General features: G+C 40.3%; 1 pseudogene; it reads left to right on the top strand.

Moving 5' to 3' along the window:
* Nucleotides 1-15,999, top strand: part of LOC135873828 (ATP-binding cassette sub-family B member 5-like) — a 37,515-nt pseudogene that overhangs the window by 16,563 nt on the left and 4,953 nt on the right.

Raw genomic sequence — 15,999 nt, 5'->3', positions numbered from 1 at the left:
GTAGAAATCTGCCCAGTGTGCCCCAGTGAAGGCTACCTTGGCTCATTTATAATTGAGGTATTGGAGTGTGCCCATATTATGATAAGTGACTCTAACATTGACATTGTGGGGGCTATTGTTTTTCAGTAATATCAAATCACCAATTTACAATTAAGGTGTTTTTTCTAGCTACCAGCTTCACAAATTAAAACTGAGATCAAGGGTCCAACTGTATTATTTTTGGCACCATCTGAAATATGGGACTCAGTTAACAATTCTGTAGGTTGTGCATAAGCCTGAAGACCGTCCAACTCACATCCCAATGTTGTATTGGGTAGCTCTGTTGCAGTAAGAGTAGCTAGATCTACGGGGGCCAGATCTGTAGAGTAAAAGTGGGGCAGTTTATACAGTCACTTTTCTGAGCACAACCATGCTGTAGTGTTTGCAAGAAATGTGTAAGCAAGTTGGCATTACATACACAACAGTGACCTCTAATGGTTCAAGAAGGTACCCTGCACTTGTTTTTTCTGTTTAAAATGTCTAGAGTAATTGTTAGGTGTATTATCAATAACATGAATGTGTTTAGCAGTCTGTCTTTAACTAGCAGTCTGCCAAATAATAGTATTTAACAACTTAAAGTAGAATACAACCCTGGGAACTAATCCCTGCAGACCAGCAAGATCCAGACATAGGTGCAAGCTGTCTGAAAACTTCTATAGGAAGGAGCTGAACTTATGGTCTTAAAGATGCAGGCTCTATTTTCACTATAGATTCACTGATTCCAAGGTCAGAGGGAACCACTGTGATCATTTATTGTGACATCCTGTATAAAACAGTCTATAGACCTCCCGAAAATTATTTATGTTGACCAAGAGTCTATCTTTTTGGGTGAAACTAATATACCACAAGCAGTTTATATTCTTGCAATTCATCTGTTTTGGAGAAAGTTGGCTAGAATCTCCCCCTTCCCTCCCCCCATGTTTGTTGGTTGGTTTAAACACTTAATGAAATCAGCTAATCCAAGAAGAGGAGTAAGGACAAACCATTAAATCCCTTTTTCCTATCTCTTTGGGAATCTCTGGTATTCCAAGGCCATATAGAGTGAGAAGGCTAATGTGACAGGGTAGCCCATCCTCATAAGACTGATAGGACCGGGGGTCAGTCCACCTCTGTTCTAAGATTTTTGGAGGTCTTATGGATGCAAGGACTTAGGAAACAGGAGCTATTGGTGAAGGGATGCAGTTCCAGGAATAAGTTTTATTTTAGGGATAAACTCAGGCTCTGCTCCTGGCCTGGTCCCAGCGCTCTGCAGCCATTATCAAAAATTACACTACAATTAGCTTTAAAACTTGAAAGCTTCCATGCTGATGATGGGTTCTGCTCAATAATGATCCAATACAGTGCGGACCGACACATGTTCATTTTCATCATCTGAGTCAGGTGCCACCAGCAGAAGGTTGATTTTCTTTTTTGATGGTTCAGGTTCTAAAGTTTCCACATCAGAGTGTTGCTCTTTTAAGATTTCTGAAGGCACGGTCCACACCTCATCCCTCAGATTTTGGACGGCACTTCAGATTCTTAAAAATTTGGGTCGAGTGCTGGAGCTATTTTTAGAAATCTCACATTGGTACCTTCTTTGTGTTTTGTCAAATCTGCAGTGAAAGTGTTCTTAAAATCAACAACATGTGTTGGGTCATCATCTGAGACTGCTATAACATGAAATATAGGCAGAATATGGGTAAAACAGAGCAGGGGACATACAATTCCTCCCCAAGGAGTTCAGTCATAAATTTAATTAACACATTTTTTAACGTGTCGCCAGCATGGAAGCATGTCCTCTGGATCAGTGGCCGAAGCATGAAGGGACATATGAATGTTTAGAATATCTGGCATGTAAATACCTTGCAATGCTGGCTTCAAACGTGCCATGAAAATGCCTGTTCTCACTTTCAGGTGACATTGTAAACCAGAAGTAGGCAGCATTATCTCCTGCAAATGTAAACAGACTTGTTTGTCTGAGCGATTGGCTGAACAAGAAGTAGGACTGAGTGGACTTGGAGGCTCTAAAGTTTTACATTGTTTTGTTTTTGAATGAATTTATTTTTGTACATAATTCTATTTTTATAAGGTCAACTTTCATGACAAAGAGATTGCACTACAGTACTTGAATTGAAAAATACCATTTATTTTGTTTTTTTACAGTGCAAATATTTGTCATCAAGAATATAAAGTGAGCACTGTACACTTTGTATTCTCTGTTGCAATTGAAATGAATACATTTGAAAATGTAGAAAACATCCAAAAATATTTAAGTAAATAGTATTCTATTGTTTAACAGCACGATTAATGATGATTATTTTTTTAATCGCTTGACAGCCCTAATAAAAATGAGAGAGAAATAGAGATAATATACATATTACTCTAAACTATCTTCAGCTGAAAAAATTGCTCCCCCCCCCCCCCGAGACATTAATTAATCAATGATGGCATTGGAGACAAATTCACTCAGCTATTTCAAAACATGTCAATGTTCACAGTAGGCATAATGATTGGCTTTGTGAAGGGACGGAAATTTACACTTGTGATCCTATCCACAAGCCCCCTCATAGTACTATCAGCAGCATTTTGTTCTAAGGTAGGCAAGATTTTAAAGATTAATATGTAACAAAAGGCAATTTCATGGAAACCGTTTTTGCTATATACTTGCCAAAATTACAGTTACCGAAAAGCTCAGATTTCCACTAGTGAAATCCTGTGTCTTATTCTTATGTGTGAATAAATGTACATTTTGATCTCTAAATTACCAAATTACATTTTAAGTGTTAGCTTTCCTTTAGTAGGAGTTTAACAGCTGTTCACAATTGCTAAGAGCATGGTTCATGAAAAGAAAATAAACTAAAAGAAAAATGCCTGATTTAAAAAAAAATAGTTTCTTTGCACAGATAGACAGGGACATAGATATATTTAGGCCAATTCAAATTGTTTTATCTTTAAAAATGGAGAAACTTTCTAATATTAATTTATATTAGAAAATCTCTTCATTTTAACAAGTAAATTATCCAGATAAACATTGTGTTGTCTTTATTAATAACAAAAAAAGCTGCCACTAGGCTCATCAGAAGATGATAGGAAAGAGAACTATTCTCCTACCAAATCTAGTAGGTTTTATTCATATGTTAGAGTGGAAAAAATCAGTTTCACACATACAGAATGGGAAGAGACTGTCTAGGAAGGAGTATGGCAGAAAGGGATCTAGGGGTTATAGTGGACCACAAGCTAAATATGAGTCAACAGTGTGATGCTGTTGCAAAAAAAGCAAACATGATTCTGGGATGCATTAACAGGTGTGTTGTGAGCAAGACACGAGAAGTCATTCTTCCGCTGTACTCTGCTCTGGTTAGGCCTCAGCTGGAGTATTGTGTCCAGTTCTGGGCACCGCATTTCAAGAAAGATGTGGAGAAATTGGAAAGGGTCCAGAGAAGAGCAACAAGAATGATTAAAGGTCTTGAGAACATGACCTATGAAGGAAGGCTGAAAGAATTGGGTTTGTTTAGTTTGGAAAAGAGAAGACTGAGAGGGGACATGATAGCAGTTTTCAGGTATCTAAAAGGGTGTCATAAGGAGGAGGGAGAAAACTTGTTCACCTTAGCCTCTGAGGATAGAACAAGAAGCAATGGGCTTAAACTGCAGCAAGGGAGGTCTAGGTTGGACATTAGGAAAAAGTTCCTAACTGTCAGGGTGGTTAAACACTGGAATAAATTGCCTAGGGAGGTTGTGGAATCTCCATCTCTGGAGATATTTAAGAGTAGGTTAGATAAATGTCTATCAGGGATGGTCTAGAAAGTATTTGGTCCTGCCATGCGGGCAGGGGACTGGACTTGATGACCTCTCGAGGTCCCTTCCAGTCCTAGAATCTATGAATCTATAAATGAAAACTCTGATACAATAAGCAGCTAACACATGTTTAGTGCCATTTGTTTACTCTAAATACATGTCATACTTTGGATGGCTTTGAATCACATACAATATGGGTAACAATGTCAGATTTCAATGATTAACATGACTAGAGAAGTTTAGACAAGAGATACAAACACAGGATAGCTATTGATCACATGTACAGAGCACATCATGTATGACATGTAAATTCTGATAATGCTACAGCCGGTTTAATGTGCTTAAACCCAGTTAAATTTCAGAGTAAAAAAAAAGAAGAGTCTCAAATCCATCCAATCGGGTCCTTATTGAAGGCAGTGCTGGAATCCAGATGCATAAAGACACAACAAAATGGCTTGAGATGATGGAATTGTTAGCAGTAGCACAGAAATAAATAAAGATGGGTCTTAAGACCACATGATTTACTGTAGAGTCAACCACTCAGGCCTGATCCTGCATTAGGATATGAACCTATATCCTCTTTGAAGGGTGTAACCTATGGCAGCATAGATCCCTAAAACAAGCTCAGGAAATCAATAGGTCTGACTCTCAATAGTTAATGTCTTTTTTAATTTATGACTTTGTCTGCAGCCACAATGACTAACCTATGTTTGTCTTTTTAACAGATATACAAGTAAACTAGGAGAAGCAAAAAACCTTGGTATAAAAAAGGCTATTGCTTCTAAGCTGTCTCTTGGATTTTTGTACCTAATTATAAATGGATGCTACGGGTTTGGGTTTTGGTGTGGAACTACCTTAATTCTTGATGAGAATACTGGCTATTCAGTTGGGACTGTCCTGGCTGTAAGTGTCGTATTTTAACATCAGTGTCTTTCTACAAACTAACTTCATTGTGAAGGGATGTTGAGTATATGACATGTTGGCTATAGGCAGGGACAAGAGATATCATATGTTTGGAGAATCCACAACTGCTCAGGCGCTGGGTTCTTTCTATAACTTCCTGCAGAGTTGGTTGTGTTCTGTAAAATATAAGTTAAAATTAAGTTCCTTGCCCTTTTGGTTGTGAAGTTGTGTTTGGATACCAGGGTAATGGGCACTAATACAAGAATTTAGATAGGCAGAAGAGAATCTTCACTACATAACTGGTTTGCTGTTGTCTTTTTAATGTAACAACAAAGCAGATGTAAATTTTTCATTCTTCTCAGTGAAGTGTTCACTCTGAGATCAAATAAAGATGACGTAAATCCACCTGGTTTTGCACTTCACAGTCATAGCTGTTTCAGCTAACATGCTTATCTAATAGAGTGAGGCAAATAGTGATTTCTTTCATGATATTAATTTGAATTTATATAAAAATTTGTCTCCGCCATATTTGCGTCTCTTCTGTGTTTGTTTTCCATGAACATTCATGCAGTTTGTTTTACCGGCACAAATGTGCATAGAAGATGAATGTTAAATTTACTTTCCAAAAGCATTCACACCAGACACAAGGATTATAATAACTGCAGTCAGAGAACAGAAACAATACCATGCGACTATATGACCAATCACAACTAAATAGCAGTAAATGAAGTTAATTGAAAACATAATCAGATAATTTAAAATAACAAATTAGAGAAAATCATAATCTGCTCATGGATTTTCCACAACCAGAAGAGGAGGTGAAATTTGCCTAATAGATTCTTCCTCACAAATTACTGTTAGGTAGGGTGGCTGTTTTTACTCCTCACATCTTGTGTTTCTATTCATTTGAAGGATATTCTATAGAATAAAGTTAAAAGTTTGACTATGTGGAGTCTTTAATTGTTTGGAAAATTGGAACTCTATTTACTGCTTGCCTTAAAACTCAGAGTTATAGTGAGGTTTATGGTGTAGTCAGCTAAAGATATGTTGGACTTTCACAGTGTGGTTTGCAGGTTTTCTGAGTTTTCTGTAAAACTTTATCTAGCAGTGGTAAAGGCCATTCACTTTAATGGGTCAATAAATATTTTTGAACGGCCTTTTTGTATTTTTTAACAATATTTGGTGTTAAAATATACTACAACAGAGGCAAGTAGAATAGAAAACAAAAATAATCATTTTCTTTCTTTCTTATGTAGAAATTCCATAGAATTTTGCCAAAAATCCTTCTCAGTTTCTATTGGTCCAGACTATAAGGTATTGTGCTGGCATTCCAAGGTTTAAACTTTATTCTTTTGATACTTAGGAATGTCTTGTGAATGACACAGCAGTGCTGGGGCTGATCCTGCGGTCTTTTCTGAGGCATAGCTCCAATGGTCATAAATGGGAGTGTTGCCTAAATCAAGACTATAGGACCAGCCTTTAATTTTGGATTTGTTTTCAGTGTGGGTTTCAACTTCTTCCTCCTCTAGGTTTTCTTCTGCGTAACTTTTAGTAGTTATTGCCTGGGCACAGCAGCACCACACTTTGAAACTTTCTCTATTGCTAGAGGAGCTGCCTTTAAAGTTTTCAAGATAATTGATCAGGTATGGATCCTTCTACCCTGTCCTCATAATTGGGCTATTATTTTGTATGAGAGCACTAATGATGCCAATAGAAAAATAAAGTAGTAATAAGCAAAAAGCCATCGTAATTTCCATTGAAAAATAAAGGAGGAAAAAATTAGTGTTTGCCAAATGGAAAAAGACCAAACTGGCTTAGAAAGAAACATTATGTTCAGGCTCTTAAAAGGAAATTACAAAGAACAGAATGCAGTTACCAAAGCAAAGTAACTATGGCAGCTAGCCTTAGATTGCAAACTACCCAATGCTAAAACGGGTGTGGTGTGGAATATGTTTTAAATAGTAGAATAAAAATATGAAATATTCAGGCTATAATGATATCTCCCTCCCTCAACTGTGCATTTGTAAATTATTTGCTTAAATTTTAATTTTTGTCCACTCCCCAGAAACCCACTATAGATAGTTTTTCTTCAGATGGACACAATCCGATCACATAAAGGGAACACTTGAATTTAATAATGTACAGTTCAGTTACCCTTCAAGACCAGATGTCCAGGTAGGAGAAACACCTATTCTGTGCTGTGTTGTAGTCACTGTGACTACAACTTGAAATATGGCATGTTACTTGTGTATTATGCTAAAAGAGTTGTGTGCTTTAGAGGACAGGATGGAAGCACGGCAGATTGGAGTCAGGCGGTTGATTTGAGTTCCATGCGTACAGAGGAAACATAAAAGAAGGCACGGAGAAGAGTGTTGGAGAAGAATGTAAAAAGGGGTTGTCAGCCAATGGAATGTTTGAGCTGAGGGAGGCAAGAAAGGTGTGGCCTCTAAAAAGGACAAGAGAAGAGAGATTGGAAGAAGCAAAGTTATGCAGGGTCCTGAAGGTGAGCCCAAGAGCTTGACTGTGATGCAGGTGGCATACAGGAGCCAATGGAAGGACTTCAAGAGGGACTGACTGACGTCAGAATCATGACAGTAGATGACTTTTTGCTGCAGAACACTGGACAAATTAGAGTATGTGAGGTGTCAGGAAGGGCAGGGTCCAGTGGTTGAGGTATGAGACAAGATCAGAGCCAGAATTTGCAATGAGAATGAGTGGGTTTTGAAAATGTAGCAGGGATAAATCTGGCAGAATTTAGTGACAGTAGGGTGACCAGATGTCCCGATTTTATAGGGACAGTCCCGATTTTGGGGGCTTTTTCTTATATAGGCACCTATTACCCCTCACCCCCTGTCCCAATTTTTCACACTTGCCCTCTGGTCACCCTAAGTGACAGAATCTCATTAATTTGAGATTGTTCTACATTTTATTTTTTAACTACCACAAGATTTTGAAAGGTCTCACTCTGAAAATTGACTGTGGACAAACGGTGGCATTGGTTGGCAGCGGTGGATGTGGTAAGAGCACAATGGTCCAGCTGCTTCACAGGTTTTATGATCCACAGAAAGAAGTGGTGAGTACAGCCATTCTAGAGCATAGTACTGTTTACATAGGTATTAAAATAGTGATATACAAAGAATTATAGCTATACAAGTCCTCAAGGAGAAAGGAGACAAGTGGAGCACAAAGTTGGGGATATTGTACCCAACTATAATACACAAGATTTTGGGCCAATCAGCCCCTGTTCCTCCCATCTGATGCAGGGAGATTTAACAAAAGTCTAACTCTTACAAAGTGAGCCTTACAGCCTTCAGAGAGTGGCTCACTTGGAAGTTATATAAATCACTGGCAAGCTTTTTAAATACTGTAGGGTGTTTTCTGTTCTGAGCAGCCTCACCTTTTACATTAGGAATTTGTTGCAGATGCTGGGCTTGGATTTAGAACACCCAAACACACACTTGGCTGGTGTCCTGCATATTGGGTAGCCTTCTTGCTTAACAGTGTTGTTTATAGGGTTTCCTGTGGAGGGTAGATATTGTCTTGAATTGAAATAAATACAATGTTTAATTATTAAATATTATTTAGGAGAGACCATCTAAATGCAGATCTGTCCTTTGCTGGCAGATCTTTGCCAATGAGTCTGGCCCCAGAGCTCAGTTCAAATCACCTGCTACCTGCTATTCAGATCTACTGTAGATCTACTAGTAGATCAGATCCATGCTCCTCCGAGGGACCTGGAGGCTCATGGTATTTAATATCGTATGTGATGAGAGGAGAGAGAGGCTATTGTTTTTTAAGCTTAACTACTTTAGAGGTGTTCATGTGCCACAGTGATAGGGGCCATATATGTATCTAAATCGATTGAGGTAACATGACCATGTAGGAAGGTGAGGCCACTGATTATCCATACTTAAGTTACTCCATCCTTGCGGCTCACTCCAGAACCTGAACTTCTTGTCCTGGCGCTGTGACTTGGCAAGCGAGTTTTGGAGAAGTGGGCCAGGGTCCTGATAGGACAGTCTCTGGGCTTGGCCTTCTCGCAACTCTGTCCTCCAGGCCACTACATAATTGTGATCCCCTTCATGTGTGAAATGGGAAAAAACAGCACTGTAACAAAATACAGCCAAGCACACCCCACCCCGGCTCCAGTGTCACACAGTCCTGTGAGAGTGCACGTAGAAGACCGGTGTTCATCTCAAAGATTGCCTGACGCTTAAGTCTGTCCTCTCCTATTTGCTATCCAGACAAAGAATTTTCATGGCCATTTCTGAGCACAGCTAAAGTGTAAAGTGCCAAACCTTGTGTTACCTCCTCCACCATATGGATTACCTGCATAGGACTGATCTCCCATTTAAGATACATGATGATTGTTCTTTTTCCCTTCTATCCTCCTTGCACCATGCTTCATGCAGGCTTTAGGGTGTGTGTCAATAAACCATAATATCATATGGTTGATAAGCAGAGATGGCCTCCGCTAGTTTCAAATTTTCCTTTCCTGCAAAAATGAAAAATATCTCCAGCCAACACTATGTTAGGGATGGTAGGATTCAGATTGAGGGCCCCTTCCTTTTTCCTTTACTTTGGCCTTACTGCAGGTGTGGTGCCCAGCAGAGGCAAATCTCCACTTGGTGTATGGCAACATCTGGCCAAGGACTATTTCTTCACTGAAACAAAAATAAATCCTCACTTTTCTCATGAATCCTAAATCTGCCCTAACAAACTGAATGGGAAGATTTTGTCCTAAACATTTCTAGGTTTAGAAAGATTCAAGAACATGACGGTCTTTTTGATCTGTTTGTACAGCACCTAGCACAATGGGGTCATGGTCCATGATTAGGGCTTCTAGATGCTACGATAATAGAAAATAATAAGAAAAATAATAATATACAACCTCTGGCTCTCATAGTCTTTTTTTTCTTTAGATCATAGTGGACGGACACGACATAAAGTCCCTTAATCTGAGACATGACCGAGAATTCATTGGTGTGGTCAGTCAGGAACCTGTTCTGTTTGGGACAACAATTAGAAACAATATAAGATATGGTCGAGAGGATGTAACTGATGAAGAAATTGAGAATGCAGCAAAAGAAGCAAATGCTTACGATTTTATCATGGAGTTTCCTGATGTAAGTATGGTACTTAAAATAACCTGCATTCTTAGAAATAAAGTGAGATATTGCTATATGACCATAAAAGAAACCATTTTCTGTGTGTGTGACAGAAGGAATTTACAGCAATTGCAATGTTTCCCTAAATTCTCTGAAACAGACATCTAAGGAAATGGAAATAAATCCGGGCTGGGTCGGGGGAGAGATAACTGTGAATCCAAAAGCTGGAAGCATGGATGACTCTGATATAAATGCATCTTAAAAGTAAGAACTATGGTTGTCTTTCCTTCAGTCTCAGCCCCAAGTTGAGGGACAGCTGCCCCGCTGCAAAATCACAGAATATGGGTAACCAAAACTCAGCAACAGCTGATAAATGTAAGCAGGGAAACATTGATTTTTACAGCCACCTTGTGGCCAAGAGTGGAAATTGCAGTGTCATTCAAAATTTGTATTTTTAGGCATATAAGGTGGTGATCAGGGTAGTGCTTATGGCACAAAGGCCCCAGTTCAATAAGGCACTTGAGCATGTGCACGACTTGAGGCACATGAGTATCCTCACTGTCAATAGAACTACTTACGTGCTTCATAGGGTGACCCGATGTCCCAATTTTATAGGGACAGTCCTGATTTTGGGGGCTTTTTTTTATATAGGCACCTATTACCCTCCACCCCCATCCCGATTTTTTACACTTGCAGTCTGGTCACCCTAGTGCTTCAAGTTATGCAGGTGCTTCAGTACCTGGCTGAATCAGGGCAGCAGACCTGACATGTATTTTTTTGAGGGATGCTGCGGCTGAGTGGATAAGATTTGGGTCTTTCACATCAGAAACCTGTGTTCCAGTACCAGATCGAGCAGAAACTCCCTCTATTGCCCTGGGATGCCCCTCTGGTCCTTAGTAGTTCTATTGACAGTGAGGATACTCATGTGCCTCAAGTCATGCACATGCTCAAGGGGGATCCGGTGGACATAGTGTACTTAGATTTCCAGAAAGCCTTTGACAAGGTCCCTCACCAAAGGCTCTTACGTAAATTAAGCTGTCATGGGATAAAAGGGAAGGTCCTTTCATGGACTGAGAACTGGTTAAAGGACAGGGAACAAAGGGTAGGAATTAATGGTAAATTCTCAGAATGGAGAGGGGTAACTAGTGGTGTTCCCCAAGGGTCAGTCCTAGGACCAATCCTATTCAATTTATTCATAAATGATCTGGAGAAAGGGGTAAACAGTGAGGTGGCAAAGTTTGCAGATGATACTAAACTACTCAAGATAGTTAAGACCAAAGCAGATTGTGAAGAACTTCAAAAAGATCTCACAAAACTAAGTGATTGGGCAGGAAAATGGCAAATGAAATTTAATGTGGATAAGTGTAAAGTAATGCACATTGGAAAAAATAACCCCAACTATACATACAACATGATGGGGGCTAATTTAGCTACAACGAGTCAGGAAAAAGATCTTGGCGTCATCGTGGATAGTTCTCTAAAGATGTCCACGCAGTGTGCAGAGGCGGTCAAAAAAGCAAACAGGATGTTAGGAATCATTAAAAAGGGGATAGAGAATAAGACTGAGAATATATTATTGCCCTTATATAAATCCATGGTACACCCACATCTCGAATACTGTGTACAGATGTGGTCTCCTCACCTCAAAAAAGATATTCTAGCACTAGAAAAGGTTCAGAAAAGAGCAACTAAAATGATTAAGGGTTTAGAGAGGGTCCCATATGAGGAAAGATTAAAGAGGCTAGGACTCTTCAGTTTGGAAAAGAGAAGACTAAGGGGGGACATGATAGAGGTATATAAAATCATGAGTGATGTTGAGAAAGTGGATAAGGAAAAGTTATTTACTTATTCCCATAATACAAGAACTAGGGGTCACCAAATGAAATTAATAGGCAGCAGGTTTAAAACAAATAAAAGGAAGTTCTTCTTCATGCAGCGCACAGTCAACTTGTGGAACTCCTTACCTGAGGAGGTTGTGAAGGCTAGGACTATAAAAATGTTTAAAAGGGGACTGGATAAATTCATGGTGGCTAAGTCCATAAATGGCTATTAGCCAGGATGGGTAAGAATGGTGTCCCTAGCCTCTGTTCATCAGAGGATGGAGATGGATGGCAGGAGAGAGATCACTTGATCATTACCTGTTAGGTTCACTCCCTCTGGGGCACCTGGCATTGGCCACTGTCGGTAGACAGATACTGGGCTAGATGGACCTTTGGTCTGACCCAGTACGGCCTTTCTTATGTTCTTATGTTCTTATATTCTTAGTACCCCATCTGAAAAAATTCCATGACCACCTGCTTGTGGGAACGTTTTTGCTACTGAAAGTGACTTTGTGTAGATTTCATTCCAAATGGGATTTGTGTCCTGCACTCTGGGGATCAGACAATATATAACCTTAGCTTTCATTTCACTAGGGTGTTCCCATAATACAGAATTATCTTGCTCTCACTGTGGGCCTGATCCAAAGTCCATTGAAATCAAGGTTGGGGGGTGGCGTATCTCTCCACAGACTTCAATGGACTGTGGATCAAGCTCTATTTAGTGGTTAATTGTTTAGACTGCAAAACTGATGGTGTCTCTGCTATTTTCTCAGAAATTCAATACCCTTGTAGGAGAAAGAGGAGCCCAGATGAGTGGTGGGCAGAAGCAGAGAATAGCCATAGCTCGAGCTTTGGTGCGCAACCCTAAAATTCTCTTGTTAGATGAGGCCACATCCGCCCTGGATACAGAAAGTGAGTCAGTAGTCCAAGCTGCACTGGAAAAGGTAAATGCTGGGTTATTGACACAACCTCTAGTTCCATCTTCTTGAATCAAATATATTTTCTTTCAAAGCAAGGAATAGATGAACAAGATTATTATTGTACTGCAATGACAGGGATGATTTACTCAATTACTGCCAAATGCTGCCCATTGCTCAGCAGTAACAATGCTGTAACCCCACTGGGAACAACAGTAACCACGTGGTAACTCTCACCGTGGCCCAATCCTGCAGTGAGGCTCTGTATGGGTGAGCCCTCAGTGCAAGACTGGGGTCTAAATCACGTAGATATAATGAATGTATTGTTATGTGGTTATGGGGCCCAAAAGTTGCCCTGATGCACATGCAAACCCATTGGCTACCATCAGATTGTAAATAGGGTGCAAATCAGTGAGGGCAACATTTGCCCTTTGGCAAATAATTTGTCACCGTTAGAGCTTTTAGAATCAACATCTTGTCCTTTTCTTGAAAATCAATTTTAAATACACAAACATCTGAATTGGTACAATAGATATTTCTGTACTTTCAGATCATCAGACCAATACTAACAAAAATGCAAATGGGGTATTAAGAAGTGCTACAGTAATGTTAATCTTTTGAGTGTGTAAATATTGATTCCTTCTAGTTCATGCTTTTCATAGAGATGTGCACTGCCGAAGAAGTGTGCATTGATTATTATTCCACTGCATGTCACTCGTGCCTACTCCCTCCAGAAAACAGATCCTCAGCACTGATGAACGATTTGTCTACATGGCACTGGCAAAGTGCACCAAAGGGGTGTGATTTGTGAAGCGTGGTACAGTGCTGTGCTCTCACTGCCCTTTAAAAGGTACCTAGCTCATGTTAATATCGTCCTGTTTCAAATGGGACTACGTGAATGTGAACCAGGTACCTTTTAGGGTATGTCTACACGGCAATTAACCACCTGTGAGTGGGCCTGTGTCCGCAGACTTTTGCTTGTGGGGCTCATGATGTAAAACTGAGGGTAGACTTCTGGGCTTGGGCTGGATCCTGAACTCTGGGACCCTCCCCTCTCATGGGGTCCCAGAGCCTGGGTTCCAACCTGAATGTCTACACTGCAATTTTATAGACCCACAGACTGAGCCCCATGAGTCTGAGTCAGCTGACCTGGGCTAGCCTCAGGTGAGATATTGCAGAATAGATGTGTCCTGGGTGTCTTTATGCCACTCTGGCAGCAAAGAAGACACTCACAGAAGCCTCAAGAAGACAGTTGAGAGCTCCCACAGTTCAGGAAGACTCCTGGGAGGTGTGAGGCTAGCGTAGCCAACTTCATGCTACCTGGGCCCCTATATAGAGGCATGTTGGTGTTGGATGATATTAAAGAAGGTCTGTACTAAAATCACAAGTAAGTTTTTGAATCCCCATGGTTTAAATTCCAGGGCATTGCTAATTAAGAGGTCTCTTGCTTTCTGTTTCTCCCCCTCTCTGTGTGAAACTCGCAAGCTGCTAATTGTGTTAGTACATCCTAAGACAGAGAGTCTGTTCTCAAAGCGATACTTTGTAACAACAACTGCTCACAGAGAGGGAGACTCAAAGCGATACTTTGTAACAACAGAAACAGCACACAGAGACTCCCACCCTTTGTAGTTTTTATCTCGCTTTGTTATGAATGTTATATGGCGGGAAGCTCAAGTAACTTTGTAACACCCCGAGAGTTGTTAAAGTCGGGAGGGACAGCAAAATAACAATTGTGACTAAAATAGAGATAGAGAATGGATGTGGATGGATGCTTGGTGTAGATAATAAATGAATGAGCAGGGAAGTGCCAGCCTAAGAGTTCAATATCCATCGGCCGAAGAATGCGCAGAGTGGAGACAACTGGATGGCCCCCAGAGGGCAAACCGGAATCCACCCAACCATCCCAAGGATGAGAGAACTGAAGAACAAAATAAACACCTGATAGTCGTCATGGAGCCATCATGACAACAGCATGATGAAGCAATTCCCATAGACTAACATAGGAATAAATTCCTATAAAAACAGATTCTAAGGGCTGTGGACTCTGAGACTGGTTATGCGACCACCCTCCAGGAGCATCGGATGCGCATCTGACAAAGACTCGGCTCCACCCTCGTGTCCAGGCTACCTGGCCAGTACTCTGTCACGAGCAACCTCTAGGCTGGTAACTATAACAACTCTGCAGAACTTGTATGAATGATTGTATGAATGGATATATAGATAAGTAAGGAATAGTAGTAATATAGAATTGTATATTCGGATCTTGTTATTGTATTTACAATAAATGCAGCATTTTGCCTTATCTCCCTTACAAGATCCTGTTGGTCATCGTCTTCTTCTTTTTATTATTATTATTATTATGATATAACACTGGGGCAGGGCTAGAGCACATGTTGCTCCATCTGCTCCTCTGTAAGGAATCAGTCCCTATGAGACTGTTCCACACGGCATAACCTAAAGCAGCTCAGAGTTTAGCTCCCATCGATTTTATTTGCTAAACATCCTGACAATCCATGAGTTTTTCCACAACTGACAACTAAAACTTTTTGTATCCTGGTTCTGTCTCTGCTGAGCTACAGGACACCTGCTTGCCGGCATCCACACTAAACAAAATCAGAAAGCTTGTTTTGCTTCTCCTGATTTTCTTGACTCTCTCTCTCTTTATTATTCTATTCAAAATTTAAAAAGTAACTACAGTCTCAATATGACCAATTAGAGTAAATTACGCTAAATCTCCAAGCCACAGGGGACACAAATTACAATGTGGTTGTTTGTTTACAGGCCAGCAAAGGTTGAACCACTTTTGTAATAGCTCATCGGCTTTCCACCATTTGGACTGCAAATGTAATAGTGGCCATAGCTGATGGTGCTGTGGCTGAAGTAGGAACACATTCAGAGCTGATGGAGAAAAGGGGGTTATATTATAGACTTGCAACAGCACAGGTACCTTACAAAGATACTAAAGTTTTGCTGTGAAAGTCCTTGTTTGTGACATATCAACTTCATTTATTTAAAAGATAGAGCAATAAGCAGGTCACGCATACACTAGTACATGTGTTAAGTTCTTTACTCTGCCAAGAAGTGAGAGGCACAATGGTAACTAAAAGCCAAATCACCGCCTCCTGCGAAAAACCAAGATTGTTCTGTTTGTACATGTCACTGGGGTTTGCGCCTCCCCCCATGCCTCCCCAAACCCACAGATACCCCAGGATGTGCTGAAATCAGGCCCCCTTCCCCACCCTCCAGCTTCCTGGTAGCACAGCTCCTTTGGCAACTGCTGTGTGTGGAATCCCAACTAAAGGGGTGGATGGAAGCTTTCACAGCACAAAGGTGGTTCCAAAGAAAAGGTAACAGTCTAGTCTGTAATTCTATTGCCTAATTTTGATGTTGGATCCACACTACACACAGAATCTGTCAGAATCCAGATGCCCCCTAACT

The sequence above is a fragment of the Emys orbicularis genome, chromosome 2 (genome assembly GCF_028017835.1).
Source record: "Emys orbicularis isolate rEmyOrb1 chromosome 2, rEmyOrb1.hap1, whole genome shotgun sequence".
Taxonomy (NCBI): Eukaryota; Metazoa; Chordata; order Testudines; family Emydidae; genus Emys; species Emys orbicularis.
The sequence above is the reverse complement of the archived record's forward strand: the minus strand, read 5'-3'. Positions and strand labels throughout refer to the sequence as shown.